Consider the following 21,370-nt stretch of genomic DNA (forward strand, 5'->3'; position numbering starts at 1 on the left):
CCCCCATCTGCTATTTGTAGTCTATTTAGAGGACGGGTCATCCTAGAGGACCCCTTTAGGATAGGGGCACAGACCTGCAGGGGCACATGTATCAATATGTTACATTTACAGGGAAAGTTACATTGGGATTTTGCATTTCTCTCCTGTCTATTGCACATGAACAGCAGGAGCCTGTGCCCGTCCGGTCTGCAGGGCAGCAGGGTCCGATACTCCGGTGGGACCTGCCAGCACTCTCCTCAGGTGAGCCCAGATGTTTACAAGGAAGTGAATGAGGAAGGCCGGTTACAACTTGTGGTGGGAGGAGGAGGAGGAAGGGGTTTCAAGAAATGTAAGTATTTAGGAAATGTCGCAAAGGTGACAGGAGCGGTGCGCCATTATACACGACTCCAGCAGGCGGAGGTGCTGCGGCCGGGGAGGTGCCCGGGCGGAGGCGGAGGAGGAGGAGGGTGTAGCCGCCGGGAGGAGGAGGGCTGAGCCCGAACACTTCTCACACAGCGGAATAAGGAAGCGCCGTCACCCGGGGTCCCCCCGCCACGGACCGGAGCTCGTCCACCCGATCTGCAGGTGAAAGGAGAGAACACCAGAGACACCAGAGAGGGGGGCCGAGGAGGAAGACCCCTAGGAGGACGTCAGCAGGTAGGGGAGACCGTGCGGAGTGGGAGGATGGCAGGGGGAGAAGGGGAAGGTGGCTGAAGTGTAAGGAGTGCACTCTGTGTGATGAGGAGGGTATGAAGGGTCAGAACGGGGAGAGGGTAGGTAGAGGAGAGTCAGGACTGGGAGAGGGTAGGTAGAGGAGGGTCAGGACTGGGAGAGGGTAGGTAGAGGAGGGTCAGGACTGGGAGAGGGTAGGTAGAGAAGAGTCGGGTCAGGACTGGGAGAGGGTAGGTAGAGGAGAGTCAGGACTGGGAGAGGGTAGGTAGAGGAGGGTCAGGACTGGGAGAGGGTAGGTAGAGGAGGGTCAGGACTGGGAGAGGGTAGGTAGAGGAGGGTCAGAACGGGGAGGGGGTAGGTAGAGGAGGGTCAGGACTGGGAGAGGGTAGGAAGAGGAGGGTCAGGACAGGGAGGGGGTAGGTAGAGAAGGGTCAGGACTGGGAGGGGGTAGGTAGAGGAGGGTCAGGACTGGGAGAGGGTAGGTAGAGAAGGGTCAGGACTAGGAGAGGGTAGGTAGAGAAGGGTCATGACTAGGAGAGGGTAGGTAGAGGAGGGTCAGGACTGGGAGGGGGTAGGTAGAGAAGGGTCAGGACTAGGAGAGGGTAGGTAGAGGAGGGTCAGGACGGGGAGGGGGTAGGTAGAGGAGAGTAAGGACGGGGAGAGGGTAGGTAGAGAAGGGTAAGGACGGGGAGAGGGTAGGTAGAGAAGGGTAAGGACGGGGAGAGGGTAGGTAGAGAAGGGTAAGGACGGGGAGAGGGTAGGTAGAGGAGGGTCAGGACCGGGAGAAGGTAGGTAGAGGAGGGTCAGGACGGAGAGAGGGTAGGTAGAGGAGGGGTAGGTAGAGGAGGGTCAGGACGGGGAGAGGGTCGGTAGAGGAGGGTCAGGACGGGGAGGGGGTAGGTAGAGAAGGGTCAGGACTGGGAGAGGGTAGGTAGAGAAGGGTCAGGACTGGGAGGGGGTAGGTAGAGAAGGGTCAGGACGGGGAGGGGGTAGGTAGAGAAGGGTCAGGACGGGGAGGGGGTAGGTAGAGAAGGGTCAGGACTGGGAGGGGGTAGGTAGAGAAGGGTCAGGACGGGGAGAGGGTAGGTAGAGAAGGGTCAGGACTGGGAGGGGGTAGGTAGAGAAGGGTCAGGACGGGGAGGGGGTAGGTAGAGAAGGGTCAGGGTAGGTAGAGGAGGGTCAGGACTGGGAGGGGGTAGGTAGAGAAGGGTGGGGAGGGGAGGGGGTAGGTAGAGAAGGGTAAGGGAGGGGGTAGGTAGAGAAGGGTTAGGACGGGGAGAGATGGTAGGTAGAGATGGGTCAGGAGAAGAGGGGGTATATTGAAGGCTTGTGTTACATGGTGACATACGATCGCTGTCTTGCACTTCTATATTGGACCTAATGATAGTGAATATGGTCCCGTTGCCTCAACTGTTACACGACGGTCGGCAGAAATCCCGACCTTTGTATTTCTCTGTGGCCCCATTCTCCAGCATTAGATGTGACACTGGCGATCTTGATGTCGGACGCCCCCATAAGCCGCTGTGTAGCTGATTTATTGCAGACGTCTCTACAGCTATTCCGTTCTCCTGAATGTTGGTTTGCAGACCTCCATGTCTCTGCTACAAAACCATCCCGATCAGGATATGGACCAGCTGTAGGTATAGGACAGAGGTAGGTGATGGGGAAGAGAAGCAGGATTAACTCCTTCGAGTCTGTCCTTGATTGATGCTGCCACCCTTTGGTCCCAGCCCCAGATCTGTAGGACCTGTGTGTGTGAAGTATCTCCAAGAACCTGTCTTGCCTTCCCGGATCTGGCTTCTGTCTGACATCTGCACGCAGACACATTTTCCACTCTAGGCAATGTATCTGGTCTAGTGCAGTTTATTTGGGGTGGTGAATCACAGAAGGTCCCATGTGCAGAAGGACGCATTCACATGGTGCAAACAATTATTATTTATTTTTTGCAAAATCTTGGCAAAACGGTGTCTTCTTACAAGAATTTCATGGTAATTGCAGGGGAAAAAAATGCAGTTTGGATTGTGTGACCCGTATTTCCTGATTGGGTGTGTTCATGGAGGCGCCTTACGAGAAAAGCTGTTCCTTGCAAGCACAATCAATATCCTTGAAAGTGCTTTGACTGGTAGATGGGTGCCAAGGTGCAGAGCTGCTCCTGTCGGTGTGACAACTCTCTGCGGACAGTAAACGCTCCACCTCTGGTTCTGTGATGCCTCTGATGATACAATGTATATGGACGATCCATGTATGACTCGTGTACGCGGAAGACCCTGTAGGACAGGGGTAGACAACCTCCGGCACTCCAGCTGTTGTGAGACTACAACTCCCAGCATCCATCCTTGCTCTGCTCTTTTAAGAACTCTCCTAGAAATGAATGGAGCATGCTGGGAATTGTAGTTTCACAACAGCTGGAGTTGCCGATCCTTGCTCTAGAAGGACATCTGTTCTTTGCTCTTCCTGTTTCGAGTATTTTTATCCCTCACAAAGTTTCCATTGTTTTAGTGAATTCCTGGATTTTGTCTGCTTGCCGTTGGTTTCGGCAGCCAGGACCCGGTGCAAGGACAGTCACCTGCTAGGAGTATTACCTGGAAGTATCTGGGGTTGGTTGTGGAAGACTTGAAGCCTCATTCACATTTCCGTTTTTGCTGTCCGCACGTACCCATTGATTTTAATGTCTGTTCACACAGTATTTTTTTTACTGACCGTGGGTCAGCGAAAAAATCCCAGGGACATGCACTACTTTAGGTCTTTTCTTTCCGTGTCCGTTCCGTTTTTTTTTTTTTTTTGCAGACCGTATACGGAACCTTTCATTTCAATGGGTCCGCCAAAAAAACTGAAGGTACTCCGTGCGCGTTCCGTTTCCGTATTTCCATTCCACAAAAAGAATAGAACATGTCCTACGGACAAGGATAGGACTGTTCTATTAGGGGCCAGCTGTTCCTTTCCTCAAAATACGTAATGCACAAGGATGTCATCAGTATTTTTTTATGCGGACCGCAAAATACATACGGTCGTGTGCAAGAGGCCTTCGTCCGTGATGCCTAATTATAGTCTATGGGTCCGTGAAAATCATGGACGCAACACAGATGGCATCAGTGTTTGGTCCATTCTAGGTCAGTTTTTCACTGACCACTGATAGGACGTGCTTCTGAATTGAATTTTCAGCTGAGTAGCGTCCGTGAAACACGGAGGGCAAAAAAAAAAAAAAAACGGAGCAGGGACCAAACACTGAACATCTTTTTTTCACGGACGTAAAACGGACCCGAAAATATGAACGAGGCCTTAGGCTGTGTTCACGAGTATCTTCTGACGGTTCGCGCTGCGGTGGATAGGCATGAGGGTTAGGGTGCCTCCCCACGTGGCGGAAAAATCCGGCAGAAAATACGCAGATCCGGATTACCTCCCCGCTGAGTAGAATGGAGACATTCCTCTTCAGAAAAGCCACAACACTTCATTATTGTGTCGCAGAAAATTTTCTGCGACTGAAATTCTGTTCCATTGATTTAAATGAGGCTCGCAGAAAACAACCGCATTCGACTGAATGGACCTGATTTTTCAGTCGCGGAAAATTTTCTGCAGCAAAATCTGCTTTGTGCGATGCATCCTAAGGCCTCATGCACACGACCGTACTTTTGGTCCGCAGTTTTGACAAATCGGATGCAGACCCTTTCATTTCAACTGTGTGCTGTCCACATCTGTATGTCCGTTCTGCAGAAGAGGAAACCGCAGGATGCACATGGCCGGTATCCATGTTTTTTGCACCCACGACTGCAAAACAGATACGGACGCGTGCATGTGACCTAAGTGTGAGAGTCTAAAGCAATCACAGTGCAACACCCCCCCCCCCCACCGATCATGAGAAGGGGGGGGGGGGGGGGGGACAGTACACCCAAAGGTCTAGCATGCATGATGCTTCTCCATTCACCACCAGAAATTACTGAAGGCTCTGCTTGGCTATCCTCGGCAGTTCCATAGATGGTGAGTGGAGCAGCAGCAGCGTGCTAGACCGCCATTCCTTTTATTACAGGGGAATCCGGAATGATCAAGTACTTAAGCCTTATCCTGTGGATAGGGGATACATCTGTATTGTGGGAAAACCTCTTGATAGTGCACAGATGGGCTTATAAGCTAGTACTACATAGGGTTTTTACAGAACGAGCTGTCAGATGGCAAGTCTAACTGATATATCACAGAACGACTTTCTGCAGCTTCTATGTAGTGTGAAATATAGCGGCTGCAGAAACTAAACGCTGCAAAATGTTTAGTAGAAAACTAGAAACCTATCGCAAAAATGTCTGTTAGCCCAAAATATGTGTAAATCAGTAATGAAATAAAGTGTACATAAGAATTCAGATGTCGCCTAGTACTGGCTTTTTGTCATTAAAGGGGTTTTCTGAACAGCACATCCCCTATCGATCAGGAATATGGTGGTCTGAATCCCCTGTAAGAGTGGGATGAAGGTGCTGCTCTGTTCACGTCTATGGGACTGTTGGTGCAGCAGAGTACAGACCGTACCATAGGAGTTAATGGAGTGGTTGTCACACATCCACAGCACCGCTCCGTTCTCAGACTCCAGGACCTCCGTTTATGTGATCTCTGATGGTCCCAGCAGTCGGATACTCAGTGATTTATACCTATAGCAGGGGTCAGCAACTTTCAGCCCCCCAGCTGCTGTGAAACTACAACTCCCAGCATGCACACTTGCTTGGCTCTTCTTGTATCTTCCATAGAAGTAAATGGAGCATGCTGGGTGTTGTAGTTTCAGTACAGCTGGAGTGTCGGGGATTGCTGATCCCTGACCTTTAGGCCCCTTTCACACGAGCGAGTTGCCCGCGGGTGCAATGTGTGACGTGAAAGCATAGCACCCACACTGAATCCTGACCCATTCATTTCGATGGGTCTGTGTTCTGCGTTGCGTGAAAAACGCAGCATGTTCTAGAAGTCTGTGCGTTTTTCACGCAGCCCTGGCCCCATAGAAGTGAATGGGGCTTCAGTGTAAAACACATTGCATCCGGAAGCAAGTGCGGGTGCGATGCGTTTTTCACTGATTGTTGCTAGGAGATGTTGTTGCTAAACCTTCAGTTTTTTTTTATCACGCCAGTGAAAAAAACATCAAAACACATTGCACTCGCGCGGAAAAAACTGAGCGCAATCGCAGACAAAACTGACTGAGCTTGCTTGCAAAATGGTGCGAGTTTCACTGAACGTATCCGGACCTAATTGTCACACTCGTGGCCTTAGTGTAATTAGGTGAGAAGTGTTGTTAGTAGGAAAACCCCTTTTAAGTCCTGTATTTCAAGTTTTTTTTCTACTTACTTGTTTTCGTAATAAATCTTGTTACTGTGTCAATAATAGTAACAGGGAAGTAAGTGTGCACATCAGCTGTATTCACACTTATGCTACATTGTATGTTGTGGAGTTAAAGGGGTCACCAATATCAGATCAGTGGGGTCCGACACCCAGCACCCCTGCCGAACAGCAGAGCACGTGCCGTCTCCTGTCTCTCTTCCTGCTCGCTGCTGCTATGTCTATGGTGAGCAGCATGAGAGAAGGAAGAGGGGGCGCGTGCACTGCTGATCGGCAGGGGTGTCGGACCCCACTGATCTGATATTGGTCACCTATCCTGAGGATAGGTGGAAATAATATGTGATTGTGGCTGCAATTGTTCCCTATCAGAAAGAAAGCGACTTTGCGGCTATTATAAGATTTCCGACCATAGGGGAATAATTGAGGTCCCAGCCAGGACTTTACCTGGAGCTCTAGCCTAACGCCTTTAGCCACAGTTTAGGCTGAATACACATATAGCAGATTTGTTGCAGAAATTTCTGAAAACCTGTCCCATACATGTGAATAAGGCCATTTTATGGCAAGCACGTGGATTTCTGCAAGCCCTATTTAAATGTTTTAAGACAGCTGCAGAAATGTCTAGAATAAATCTGCTGCATGTGAACTCACCCTTAGGCCTCTTTCACACGACCGTTTTTTTTTTTCAGTTTTTTGCGTTCCGTATACGGAATCATTGATTTCAATGGTTCCGCAAAAAAAAACTGAATGTACTCCGTATGCATTCTGTTTCTGTTTTTCCGTTCCGTTAAAAGATAGAACATGTCCTATTATTGCCTGCAAATCACATTCCGTGGCTCCATTCAAGTCAATGGGTCCGCAAAAAAACCGGAACACATACGGAAATGCATCCGTATGTCTTCCGTATCCGTTCCGTTTTTTGCGGAACCATCTATTGAAAATGTTATGCCCAGCCCAATTTTTTCTATAAAGTTACTGTATACTGTATATGCCATACGGAAAAACGGAACGGAAAAACGAAACGGAAACACAACGGAAACAAAAAATGGAACAACGGATCCATTTAAAACGGACCGCAAAACACTGAAAAAGCCATACAGTCGTGTGAAAGAGGCCTAAGGCTGCATTTATATGGCCATGTGCGGTCAATGTGACTGCTTTCGTGAGCCGAACTCATTGCATCATAGCGATCCACAGTGCTGTGAGTTCCAGACTAGCCACAGGTCTACTGTCATGTACCCACAGCAGCATTTGAGCCTAGCCTCGGGTCTACTGTCCTGTACTCACAGCAGCATTTGAGCCTAGCCTTGGGTCTACTGTCCTGTACTCACAGCAGCTTCGGGTCTACTGTCCTGTACTCACAGCAGCATTTGAGCCTAGCCTTGGGTCTACTGTCCTGTACTCACAGCAGCTTCGGGTCTACTGTCCTGTACCCACAGCAGCATTTGAGCCTAGCTCCGGGTCAGGAGAGAGTGCTTTAGGCAGAACCAGCGATCAAAGGTACAGCACCTTTAGGAAGTTGGACCATGTCTAGTGCTTCTTCTTACTGGAACCGCTGATGCCATAGATTTGAGTTTTTTCCAGACGTGCCTGCCTGTGTCCATGCTGCAGTTGGTTAAATCTGCATATTTTGTGACGTAGCTGTGCTGTTAACCTCTTGCTTTAGGAGGTTCACACACACAATGTCAGAGCAACAGGCCATTGTGTATCTCCTTGGAAGCAGCGTGTTGTAAAAAAGGAGGCATCGCCTCTGCCGTTGCAGTATGCAGACCTTCTGTGGCGGTTTCAGGTTGGATCATTTTCACTTTAGCCGGATCAGTAAACCCCCTGCAGTTGGTAAGAGGAGTTTAGCAGAACCCCAAATAAATGTATTTACAAAGCCACACATAAAGGTACAAACATTACCTCTTTATTATTGTAAATAGATATCAAAAACAAATACATAAAAGTTTGCAAGAGATGTTGGGATGTAGAACAATACAGGCCCACAAAGCGGGTACAGGGGTTAAGGCTCAATGAATAGAAGTGCAACCACATTTTAAAGCAAGCCGTATAAATTTATAAAGAGCCCACCTATGACTCCCAACAATAGGGAGGGAAATGCACAGGGGTAGATATATGCAAGGAATGGGTGACCTCACAATACATTTATTTGGGGTTCTGGTTGATCCCACACATGTAGTATTGTTTGTTATATCGGAAGATGAGTTTAGCAGTTAAAGGGAACCTGTCATCAACTTTATGCTGTCCATACTAAAGGCAGCATAAAGTAGAGACAGGCGAGATGATTTCAGCGGTCTTTCATTTAAAAGTTTAAAAGTAAGTGGTTGCCGAGAACCAACATCACAATAATTGCAGACTGGGCCTGGAAAAGAGTCCTGGCCACCTGAGAAGAGTCCTGGTTATTCATGAATTCCTGCTCTCCCGCCCACCTGCTGACGACTGACCGTCTTCTACCTAGTTTTCTCCCTTTCTCTCTAGGAGAGAACTGACAATCATCAGCAGATGGGTGAGGGAGCAGGAGATTATGTATAACCAGGACTCTTCTCAGGTAGATTTGACTCTTTTCAAGGCCTGGGCTGCAATGATTACACCGCGCAACAATGATTTTGCTACTGAGAGAAAAACATGTGATTTATACTAAAATGAGCGTGCGGCTTCCAAATATGAACTCTGAATTTGCCTGACAAGTCTAGAATAGATTTTAAGTTATACATGCAAAGCCTATTCAGTTATAATATTAATGCATGATATTGGAGATATTCCAATGGACATGTCCAGACCTGTCCAGACGCACTCAGGCTGATGTCAGCAGTAAGTATATAAGGCAAGCTGGACAGATTTTGATAAAGTGATCTGTTACAGTGCTATCAGTTTTGAAACTTAAGGTGGATCAACGCAAATGTGTTAACGATCCAGACAATTTCTGCTACATATGTGGCAAATCCACTACTTATGATCAGCGCAAGAATCTGACAAAGTGAGTGCATCTTGCAGCTTGGGATGCATTTGTGCTAGTAGTGCAGAACTTCCTTGGGAACAGACGAGCTGCAAACTATGCTGAATAAGTAGACAACATGCTCACAGCATATGAACAACTTGGCTGCCGAATGTCATTGATAGTGCATTTCTTACATTCCCATCTTGACTTTTTCCCACCTAATTTGGGACACTAACATGGAGAGCGGTTCCATAAAGATATTTCTACAATGGAGAACAGGTGTAATGGCCGCTGGAATCCCAACATGATGGGGACTACTGCTGGTTTTTGCAACGGGAAAATATGACCGTTCACAAACGCATTAGGCAGATGCCAGAAGCACTTTTAACAGTACTGGGCCTCGCTCATGTAAGACTTTTAAACTGAAAAACAAGACTTTTAGAAATTTTGTTATTCCATTCCATTTTCATACATTGTTTACTACGCAAACTTTGATGTAGATCAGGTAATTGTTGTAAAGCATTGAATAATTTTGAACAGAACGAGTTTTACTCCAAGTGCTTAATTCATTTAGGCATACTTATGCATGGCAAAATTTCGTGACGTGTTACAACAATTCTGACAAATGGTTTTTGCCCAGTAGCAGACAAAAAGTTTTTTTTGTTGGTGTTATAAAGCTGGTTCTCGGCAACCACTTACTATTAGCTCATAAGTGACACACCGCTGAGATCAGCATTTCTGTCACTACTTTATGCTGTACTCAGCGAGGTCAGCGTAAAGTTGATGACGGGTTCCCTTTAAGCCTTTTCTGTCTGTACACTCTCACTCGTGTTGGTGAAGGACCATTCAGTCATTCCAAGGCCCAGTAATCTCATTGTGATGAATTCTATTCTTCTTCTTCCTTCTACAGGGAGTTGGGAACCCTACTGTACATTAGGTGACATGACTTCAACCAAAACTGCACAAGCAGAGCTTGCATGGTCATCAGTTTTTTTGGAATTGCATTCTGGGCAGTTCCCTGATAGCCTTCTATTGCCCACATCGCCCCTTTGCAACATATATGAGGATGAGGGATGGAGAAATCGGTGACAGGATATTCAGATTCCTTGTGGCACCTACTTTAGATGCCATCAGTCAGTGAAGCGAGAGTTAAAGGGCTTCTCTCACCTCAGCAAGTGGCATTTATCATGTAGAGAGAGTCATTACAAGGCACTTACTAATGTATTGTGATTCTCCATATTGCTTCCTTTGCTGGCTTGATTCATTTTCCATCATATTATAAACTGCTAGTTTCCATGGTTACGACCACTCTGCAATACATCAGCGGCGGTCATGCTTGCACTCTATAGGAAAATCAGCCCTACCAGGCAGTAATATTGTCGGTACACTGAGGCCACCTGCACAAGTTGCGGAATATGTGCGTTTTCTCTGTGCGGATTCCCAAGCGTAAAAACTGCAGCGTATTACAGTGCCAGCAAAGTGTATCAGATTACACAAATGTGATGTACAAATTTCAGATTGTTTCCATGGGGAAATTGACCTGCCGTGTGGATTTCCAAATCTGCAGCATGTCGATTTATGTTTGTAGTTTTCACCCTTTTCCAATGAAAAAGCCGCATTTAATCCACAATTATAAATTGCGGATGTTGGTGCGGACATGCTGCTAAAACGCACATAAATCTACACGGATCTTATTCCACTCGTGTGCAGGTGGCCTTAAAGTACACGATTGTGTGTGCAATAACTTCAGCATTTACGGTAAATGCAAAGTGGGTGAGATTTAAAAAAACCTCATCTGCACGCTGCAGAGAATATCTGTACTGAAATCTGTGCTTGACTTGACATTGCGGCGTGGCTTACATGTATCTGCCGTGGACTTCACCCTTTATAATGCAGATGGTGAAATCTGTGGCAGATCCACAGCATATCCGTACTGGAATCCGCAGCCAAATCTGCAGTAGGCCTGCTAAATATGTCTGTACTTTTAGGGCTCATGCACACAACTGTATGTATTTTGTGGTCCACCAAAAATACGGATGATTTCTTTTTTTTTTTTTTTTTGCGGATTCAATGTAACAATGCCTATCTTTGTCCACAAAACAGTCAAGAAAAGGACATGTTCTTTTTTTGCAGAACGGTCATGCGGACATACGGAAACAGAATGCACACGTCTTTTCCGTTATTTTTTATTTTTTTTGCAGACCCATTGAAGTGACCGGTTCCGCATACAGGCCTTAAAATAAACGGAACAGACACCGGAAAAAAAGTACGTTTGTGTGCATGAGTCCATACAAATAAGATCCCAGGCTGCAGGCATCAGGGAAAAAGTAATGAATCCTGGACAATCCCTTTAAGGGGCACCTAAAATACCGCTTGGTCTCCTTCCTGTTCTCACAGTGCTAACGTGTTGCTTTCCTTAGGCCGACTTTCGACCAAACATGGACGCTTGAGAGTGCTGCGGCAAGTCTGTTTGTGACTAGTAGTCGTCTTGCCTCTCAGTAAGCAGCCAGCTGTCATATGAAATAAGGCATGCTGGGAATTGTAGTTCTCTAGTAACATCAGGGAGGGGGACCTATAGCTAATGTGACAGTTTGATTGCACCTCCTGAGACCCCCCTCCCTTGAACAGCTTATGTTAAAGTCTCTACACTTTGCAACCAAATTTAACCTCTCGGGTGACCGCAATATTGTGTTTTTTCCTGTTCTAGTAGGAATGGATGACATGATGGGACGGTTGATGAGCAAGTGCATTTTTTTTCCACAGCTCCAGATGAAAGGACACGGCCCCTGAGTAGTAAATCCGGGAGCTGTTTATGTTTCTTACCACTGGCGTACATCAAAGAGTCAGTATCATGGTGGAATGAAACGCGTGGATGATAGGAGTCGAGGAATGCTCGCCCTGTTCTCTTACAGTAGGAAAATAAGAGACTTGGCATGGCTAATCTGTACTCGCAGCTCCTTGTAATCTTTTTCTGAGGAAATGGTTGGATCGTCTCCTATTTACTTTTATTTAAAGGAGCCCCCTTACTGGTGGTCGTTACTTCCGCTTATCAGAAGATTTTTTTTCTCACTGTTGCTTTAGTTTCTTGTCCATCACTTTGTCCTATCTGATTGTGGATCTATTGTACTGGACCCACATGATGACGATAGATCCGCTATTACATATGAACTGACTGCATCATAGTGATTTATTATACAGTCAGTTCCTATCTGATTGTGGATCTATTGTACTGTACCCACATGTGACGATGTGAGATGTGGCCGACACATGGACCGTGTAGCCCGAGCCTATCACGGTTGTGTTAATCAGCCCTTGTAAGACGGGAGTTGCTTGCTTGATGATATACTGTAGATCTGACCATCTTCGGGTTGTCCATCACTTGATCAGTTGTGGATTCTCACTCTACCAAGCATCTACAATACAGTTGATGCATTCATGGGACTCTTGACTCTCATGCCATGTTATCCATACCAACCAATCAGAGTGCAGATTTTTTATTTTTTTTCCAAATCATTTTTATAAAAAAATTAAATCATGGTGCTCTCTGTTGCATGCTTTAAGACAGAACTATCCTTCCATTGAAGCATTGTGGGCTGCGTGGTGTATCTAGTGGTTCTAATTGCGGGTCTACTCGGGCCGATTCTCAGGCAAATTATTGGGGACGAACGTAATCATGCTCGTTCTGGATAATCTGCCTGTGTAAAGGTGGCGCCAATCACCTGGTGAACGAGCGAACTGCTAATTCATCAGGTGAAACTTTCGTTCATACAGGCACCAGAATTATCGTTTCTGGGCAGCAGACCATGCGGTCTAAACAGCGATCTGCCGCCCAGAAACAATGCAGCTGGGCGGCAGATCGCTGCAGGAGAGGACTCCCCTGCATAACGGAAACTGGACGGATCCGTTTTGCAGCCCATAGACTTGTTTTATGACGGAATGAATAATGGAATGCCTCTAAAGGCATTCCGTCATATAGAATTGCATTATGGTCCGTGGTAACGGAATCCATAACGCAATTCACCTTTAATTAACAAACGAAGTGTGAACAAATTTCTAAATATGAAATTCGCTCATCTCTAGTGCTTGGCTATCTTTGGTAGTATCCAAGATAATGAATGGAGTGGTGGAGTGCATGCTTGACCGCCACTGCGTTTATTCCGGGGAATCGGGAAACTCATTCTCGGCCTATTATTCAAATGTTTATCTCCTACATATATTGCGTTGAACGTGATTTATTTATTTATTTATTTTTTCGGGGGGGGGGGGGGGTTAAAAAAATGACAACAATAGTATTGCTATTTGTGGAGAGAATTATTTTTACGCTGCAGTATAAATAGCATGTTCTATGGGCTGTTGTATCGGCGCTGCTAAGTTTATATCACTTTTGCTATGTTTTACTTCCTTTTGCCCAATGAAAGCGGTTATTACAAATTTGTATTTGTGTTCATGCATTCCAAGACCCTAAACCTCTGTCCACACTGCATATTTTAATCTATAATTTGGTGCGTGGTACGTTCCTATTCTGTGTCAAAATAGTCGTGTAGAATGCCTTTAAACCACATCCCATTGATTTCAATGACAAATATGCAACGATGCTAAAATCTTAATTTTTCCATCTATGTGACATCCTGTCTTGAGAAGGAGCTGTTGTAATTTGAATCCTCTGTAAGCTTATAATTGGCAGAATACAGTGATTATATGCCTAAAGTGGTTTTCCAGCAATAAATTAAAAACATTCTTACGCCCCATAGCCTACCTACCCATTGAAAGAGTCATAATTGCTTGCTTCCCTCCACTCCGGTCCTCCACAGTGGCTCCCACTCATGCATCCTTCCGGTCCCTGGCTTGTTTTCTTCTGGCCGGTATAGACATGTTCATGTGCGCCGCCGTCATTGGTGCACGATGCGATTGCACTCAGTGTTTCAGTTTTTTCCATGCGGGTGCAATCCGTTTTTGGTGCGTTTTTCTAGAATTATAATCCAGGGATGCTAAACCTGCGGCCCTCCAGCTGTCGCAAAACTACAACTCCCTGCATGCCCAGACTGCCTACAGCAGGGCATGATGGGAGTTGTAGTTTTACAACAGCTGGAGGGCCGCAGGTTGAGCATCACTGTAATAATCTATATCTCCTAGCAACCATCAGTGAAAAACGCATTACATCCGGGCGCCTTCTGTTTTTCACTGAAGCCTCATTCACTTTTATGGAGCCAGGGCTTCGTGAAAAACACACAATATAGAACAGGCTCCAATTCTTCCTGAACGCAGAAATGATGCGTGAAAAACCACACTCATGTGCACAGACCTATTGAAATGAATGGGTCCGGATGTTATACTTTTGCTTCACGCATCGCACCCTGACGGAAAACTCGCTCGTGTGAAAGTGGCCTTAGGCTACTTTCACACTCGCGTTTGGTGCGGATCCATCATGGATCTGCACAGACGGATCCGTTCAGATAATACAACCATCTGCATCCGTTCAGAACGGATCCATTTGTATTATCTGTAACATAGCCATTGAACACCATTGAAAGTCAATGGAGGACGGATCCATTTTCTGTTGTGCCATATTGTCAGTGAAAACGGATCCGTCCCCATTGACTTAGATTGTGTGGCTCAGTTTCGTCAAGCCGACAGCAAAACGCTGCAAGCAGAGTTTTGGTGTCTGCCACCAGAGCGGAATGGAGACTGATCGGAGGCAAACTGATGCATTCTGAGCGGATCCTTTTCCATTCAGAATGCATTAGGGCAAAACTGATCCGTTTTGGACCGCTTGTGAGAGCCCTGAACGGATCTCGCTAATGGAAAGCCAAAACGCCAGCGTTTGTTCAGGAAAAAACTGATGGTCTTGCACACAAGTTCAGTCAGTTTTTTCCTGCGATTCCGTTCAGGGTGTTCGGTTTTTCCACCCGGATTTGATCCAGACTGCATATGTTTTCCATGTGGGGGAATAAAACTGAATAATAACACTGAACGTCTTCTAGCAACCATCAGTGAAGAACACATTGTATCCAGATGCCTTCCATTTTTCACGCAAGCCCCATTCACTTTCAGAGCTGCGTGAAAAACTCACGTTCTAGAACATGAAGCGATTTGTTTTTCTTTTTTTCTTTTTGCTGAATGCAGAGGTGATCAGTAATAAACAGCACTCATGTGCACATACCCATTGAAATGAATGGGTTAGGATTCAGTCCGGATGCTGTGTTCATCTGGACGGAAAACTCTCCAAGTATCTGATTTTTTGTAGGACAATAATTGGCTACGGCCGTGTACATAAGGCCTTATCTGCAGAAATAAATTTGTTGCAAAAACTGTGGTTATACAATATTGTTTTCTAGAAAAGGTCCATTTCCTGTGTTTGGACAATACCGTGCATTGTGTGGAGGCCGGGGTGGTACCACGAGACTGCTCCTTCATTCCTGCCATGAAATACATTTGCTCCAGTCCCTTCGGCAGATTAATTGGTTATTTATAATTACACATCTCCTTAAGTCCAGCACTTGGACTTTAGACTCTTAAGACGCTGGGTAGACGTGTGTGTGTATGTATATACAGTACAGACCAAAAGTTTGGACACACCTTCTCATTCAAAGAGTTTTCTTTATTTTCATGACTATGAAGGCATCAAAACTATGAATTAACACATGTGGAATTATATACATAACAAACAAGTGTGAAACAACAGAAAATATGTCATATTCTAGGTTCTTCAAAGTAGCCACCTTTTGCTTTGATTACTGCTTTGCACACTCTTGGCATTCTCTTGATGAGCTTCAAGAAGTAGTCCCCTGAAATGGTCTTCCAACCGTCTTGAAGGAGTTCCCAGAGATGCTTAGCACTTGTTGGCCCTTTTGCCTTCACTCTGCAGTCCAGCTCACCCCAAACCATCTCGATTGGGTTCAGGTCCGGTGACTGTGGAGGCCAGGTCATCTGGCGCAGCACCCCATCACTCTCCTTCATGGTCAAATAGCCCTTACTTTCATAGTTTTCAGAATTTCTTAAAGTAATGATGGCCACTCGTTTTTCTTTACTTAGCTGCTATTTTCTTGCCATAATACAAATTCTAACAGTCTATTCAGTAGGACTATCAGCTGTGTATCCACCTGACTTTTCCTCAACGCAACTGATGGTCCCAACCCCATTTATAAGGCAAGAAATCCCACTTATTAAACCTGACAGGGCACACCTGTGAAGTGAAAACCATTTCGGGGGACTACCTCTTGAAGCTCATCAAGAGAATGCCAAGAGTGTGCAAAGCAGTAATCAAAGCAAAAGGTGGCTACTTTGAAGAACCTAGAATATGACATATTTTCAGTTGTTTCACACTTGTTTGTTATGTATATAATTCCACATGTGTTAATTCATAGTTTTGATGCCTTCAGTGTGAATCTACAATTTTCATAGTCATGAAAATAAAGAAAACTCTTTGAATGAGAAGGTGTGTCCAAACTTTTGGTCTGTACTGTGTATGTATGTGTGTATGTGTATATGTATATATATATATATATATATATATATATATATATATATATATATATATATATATATATATATATATATATATAATATAGGGATTCTTGTCCTGCCAGGTAAAGCTGCACATGATAAAGGCCGAAGGATTTGCTCAGGTTGTGATAAAGGGAATAAAATTGTCTTCAGCAACGTGGCTGCCATAATACACAGAGGAGACTAAAACGTACAGTAGAAAAAAGTTTAAAAAATGTTTTTACAAATATATATTAAAAAACACACACGTATTAAAAATTCAAATCTCTTACTTTCCCAATTTTACACACACACACAAAAAAATGCCCAGTGAATTCCGTAATGGGGAAAAAAAAAGCGCCAAGTTTTGGGGTCATGTTGTCCCCGTGAAAAATGTAATAAAACGTGATCCAGTCATATGCACCCCCAAATGATACCAATAAACACCACAGCTGTCCTGCAAAAAATGAGCCCTGAAGTTTTTTTGAAAGGTTTTTCTTTTTTGTAAAGTAGCAAAATGTAATAGACTATATAAATTTGATATCGATGTAATCATATCAACCTGCAGAATAAGGTTGTCATGTCATTTTCAGCATACACTGAAAGCAAATGGCAAATGGCTAGGTGAACGTCAGTATCGGCTGGGCTGAATCTTGTGAACTCCGGCAGGCTGTCCTCTGCCAAAGCAGCCTTCCGGATCCGTTAAATGCAAACGTGATCCTACCCTTATCGGGAACTAATGTCCTGATCCTGATAATTGCCACATATAAAGGTGCCCCCAATCACCCATTGAACCAACAAATGATCGCATCTTTCACAAATGATCAGGTGATCATGTCTTTCACGTAGAGCCTGAAACCATAGTTTGTGGGCAGCACATTGCCTTGTGTAAACAGGGATGTGTTGCCACCAAAAGATGAATCTTTATGGGAATGAACAATTGTAGACGGGGCTCTACAGCAGCTAAACGACCAGGCAATAATTTGTAACGAGCGATTCATTACCGTTCCTGTGCATCTAGCGGTAGCCATGGTCTTTAATACTGTTCCGGCATCTGTCCTAGATCCCAGGGTGTGGGTTCCCAAACCATGCAGCGCTCCAATTGATGGAAAAATCTGTGCCGCATACGCTACAGCGCGGACTCCCATTATAAGCAATAGGATGCTAATGTGACATGGGTTTTGGCGCGGATTTTGGCTGAGCAAGAAAAACTAAAATAAATGTTGGCCGTAAAAGTTGCAATTGGCCAAGAGTATGTGTGTGTTTTAAAGGAAAGTATAATAAGTTTTCTGTGACCTTCGTCTAGATCTGGCTTTTTTTTTCTGTCTCAGCAGTCTTCCGGTTTTGCCATGTTTTTCAAAACTTTTGTCCTGCGTCCTAGATAAGACAGGTAGTCACTGATGACATCACGGTTTCTCATGTGACTATTTTCTCACCTCGCCCAGATGTCGTGGGCTTGGTTGCATCTACTTGTGAAATCATTTACTTTAGCGCTTCCGGCTTTGTGTCCAAGTATATCCTTGGAGGACAATCCAGGAAGGAAAGACTCTGCTAATTGCCTTCTACTTGGAAGGAGCGGAAACTTGCCTGACTGTAGCACACGTTCCATGTGTATTAGCTGTAAGCTGAGAGAGCAGATTCCAATCTCGTGCCTGTGAGAGAGCGCAATAAATCCTCCTTCAAAAGTTTTTCCATAATTAGACTTTCCTGAAGTTGAGACCTATTTTTCAGCTCTTTTCATTGTAAAGGGGTTGGCACTCGCTGGCTACTGTTAACCAATGGCACTTGAAGGGGTTGTCCGGGTTCAGAGCTGAACCCGGACATACCCTTATTTTCACCCAGGCAGCCCCCCTGAGGCTAGCATCGGAGCATCTCATGCTTCGATGCGCTCCCTTGCCCTGCGCTAGATTGCGCAGGGCACGGGCTCTTTTGTTTATCATAACACACTGCCGGGCGGAAACTTCTGCCCAGCAGTGTGTTCGGTGACATCACCGGCTCTGATGGGCGGGCTTTAGCGCTGCCCTAGCCGTTTTCCTGTCCATAAGATGACAGAGGGGTCTGCGCATGTATGGTCACTTTGACTTAAAGCGGTTGGCCATTACATGGGTACTGTTGACTAATGTGCAGGTAGGATGACAATATGGCTGTTTCTGATATAGATATTCTGTGCCATTTGCTATATTTCATAAGCCATGTCCTATTATGCAAATGTTCTTTACTGTCTGCATAGAGATGGCCACTGATGGAGAGTCATGTGACCAGACACCTCACTCAGTCCCCCTTAGGGTAGGTTCGCACCTCCATTTAACTGATCCGGCAATGTGTTTCGGCAGAGAGTAGCCTGCCAATGCTCTCCTGGTACTGGCGTTCACCACGGGACCCCATTGACTATAATGGGATCCAGAGGTGATCCGGCCACTTTCTGCTATGAGTGCTGGGATTCGGCTGGACAAAATCCACTGATGACCCCATGCCGATCAGCTAGTGATGACCTATCTCGAGGATAGGCCATAACTTTTATAAAAAGTGGACAACCCCTTTAAAGGGAATGTCTACCTCTCTTGGTTTAAACCATGACTTTCTATTGTGAATCTTTGTAATAAAAAAACAAACAAAAAAAAAAAAACCTTCACATTTGGCAGAACAAACAATGGAACTTAAAGGTCTGAATTAGCAAAAACACAATAGAAATGGGCTGTTTGTATTTAAGTCAGAGGAAAGATATTTCATGCACTACAGGGAATTTGTACTTGATGGGGTTAGCAGTAACGTAAATGTCTTGTGGATGTAACCCTTCAGTTGTCACTCCTGTTTGTTTTGTCCTCTGGAGGACGTATGAGGACAATCTTCCCTTCTCTGTGTGTGCACTAGTAATGCTCTCTGCTTCTGTTCCATAATTGTAAGGTGAAGCAGACCGCGCTTGTGGTCGGGTTGCTGCACTATTTTTATTTTTTTTTCTTCTATCTATTTTGGTTAGCAAATGTTATGGACACCTTTTGACGTGGAAAGTATTTTATTTTATTTTTTTAAGTGTTGGCGGTTACCTTGAGTGAAAAAGGTTGCGCTAAGTTTCAAGCTGCAATGTTCATGCCTTCATTTTTTTTAGACCCCCTGATCTGCAACACATCTCTGTGCTGACTGCCGCTGATGCTGAGTAGACTGATTCTTATAGATGTTCCTCCACCTCCCCTACCAATGTGGTGGCCTACCATCATGTCGGTGTAGGACTCCTAGCACAACGACCTTTGAGAATTGACACCTACATCTCAAGCGCCCTATTCCTGATGCCGGGTACCCTGACGGGGTAAGGATATACCACTAGCTACTTTACAGAGGCGAGCTAACTTCCCGAAAATCACATAGAACAAAACGGCCATTAGTGCTTTTCTTGACTTAAAATGTTACCTCTGATGAAACCACCTTCCAAGGGGGATACAAATACAGATTCTCCATCTCTCCCCTTCATTCGGACAATCCCTACTATTGGCGATTTTTTACTTTTTTTGTTGTTGTTGTTATTATAAGTGCCAGTGGACAGATGGTTATAGGTCGGTTGTCTTGACACGTCCTCCTGATTCTCTTATTAGGTTAGGAATGTTTTTCTATAATGTAGTTTGATGTGTGCGTTTAGCTATGCTATAACTCCTTATAGCGGGCAGTAAACAGCCGTAAACATGCTTGTTTTTACTTTATTAGGATTTTTGCACAATACTCAATGTAGACTCATCGGTACAGTAAGCAATATGGGGCTAATAAAAGCATCAAATAATTGTGATGTGTGGCTCCTGCGTTGTAATACCAGGTGATTCAGAAAGGGTCCATTCACACAACTAGAATTTTGGTCCGCAACCAATCTACTTTTTTTTTCTTCTTTTTTTGTGGATCAGATGCAGACCCGATCATTTCAATGGCGCTGCAAAAGTACGTTCTTGTGTCTGTTCCGTGGCCTCGCAAAAAAGGATAGAATATGTCCGGTTCATGCCATTTTGCAGACAAGAATAGGCATTTCTAACAAAGGGCGGAAGGTACAGGACCGCAAAATGGGGGACACACACGGCGGGTGTCCGTGTTTTGCGGATCTGCAATTTGCAAGCAACAAAACGGTAACGGTTGTGTGAATGCCCCCTTAAAGTGAACAAGTTCTGCTCTTGAAAAATGAAAGCTGTGCTGTGATTTGTGCCGTGATTAGTTGCAGTGGGTTCCATTCGAAACCACTGGCTGTTTAGGTCGTAGGAAAAGTCCAGGTCATCCAAAGACTTCAGAAGAGACCGTGAACAGGATTTGAGACATGTAAGAGCGTAGTCACGCAGGCAGACTAGTATGGAACTACAAGTACCACAAACCACAATGTGACATATCTCATGAAGAAGTTGCATTGTAAGCCATACAGAGTTCTTCAGGAGATGAAACCGAAACACTTACTTCTGCATTGACTTGCAGGACTTGTTGGAAGAGGATGAATTCGCTGACCCGCTGGTGTTCAGTGATAAGGCTAGCTTTCACCACAATGTTAGAATCTGGGGCTCAGAAAACCCAAAGGGAGGGAGTCGCCCCAAATGTTCTATGCAGTGAGCAGGCGCAAAGTCTTCGTCCCTTCTTTTTTGCCGAGGATACTGTCGCTGGGCGCTTCTACCGGGAAATATTAAAGGGGTTGTCCGCTTGTTACTATTGATGACTTATCCTTCTCGGTGAGCAGGACAAAGAAATAATAAAAACAACAAACAGCAGGTGGCGCTATACCGATACATGTTATTGAATATCTCAGTGACTATGCTAACCTTTTAATTACATGCAATTACAAAAGTATTCAGATCCAGGTGCTGGTTTGAAAACTGTAGAATATTTTTTGTGGGACAACCCCTTTAAGGGAAAAGTTGATGCCACACATAGAGGTAGATCTGCCAAACTCAGTCCATCAGCCGCGTGGTGCTTCTCCTCACTTTTAGTTGGATGTGTCTTTTCATGTTAATGTTAATACATTTTTACCTTCTCTCA

General features: G+C 45.1%; 1 protein-coding gene across 2 annotated transcripts in view; it reads left to right on the forward strand.

Moving 5' to 3' along the window:
* Positions 1–336: 336 nt before the first annotated feature.
* Positions 337–21,370, forward strand: part of PRKCD (protein kinase C delta) — an 80,624-nt gene continuing 59,590 nt past the window's right edge. For both annotated transcript variants that reach the window (XM_040407085.1, XM_040407086.1), the window contains exon 1: positions 337–636. The gene's annotated coding sequence lies outside the window, so the exon portion shown is untranslated. The remainder of the gene's footprint in view (positions 637–21,370) is intronic.

Source organism: Bufo bufo, chromosome 9, assembly GCF_905171765.1.
Source record: "Bufo bufo chromosome 9, aBufBuf1.1, whole genome shotgun sequence".
Lineage (NCBI taxonomy): Eukaryota > Metazoa > Chordata > Amphibia > Anura > Bufonidae > Bufo > Bufo bufo.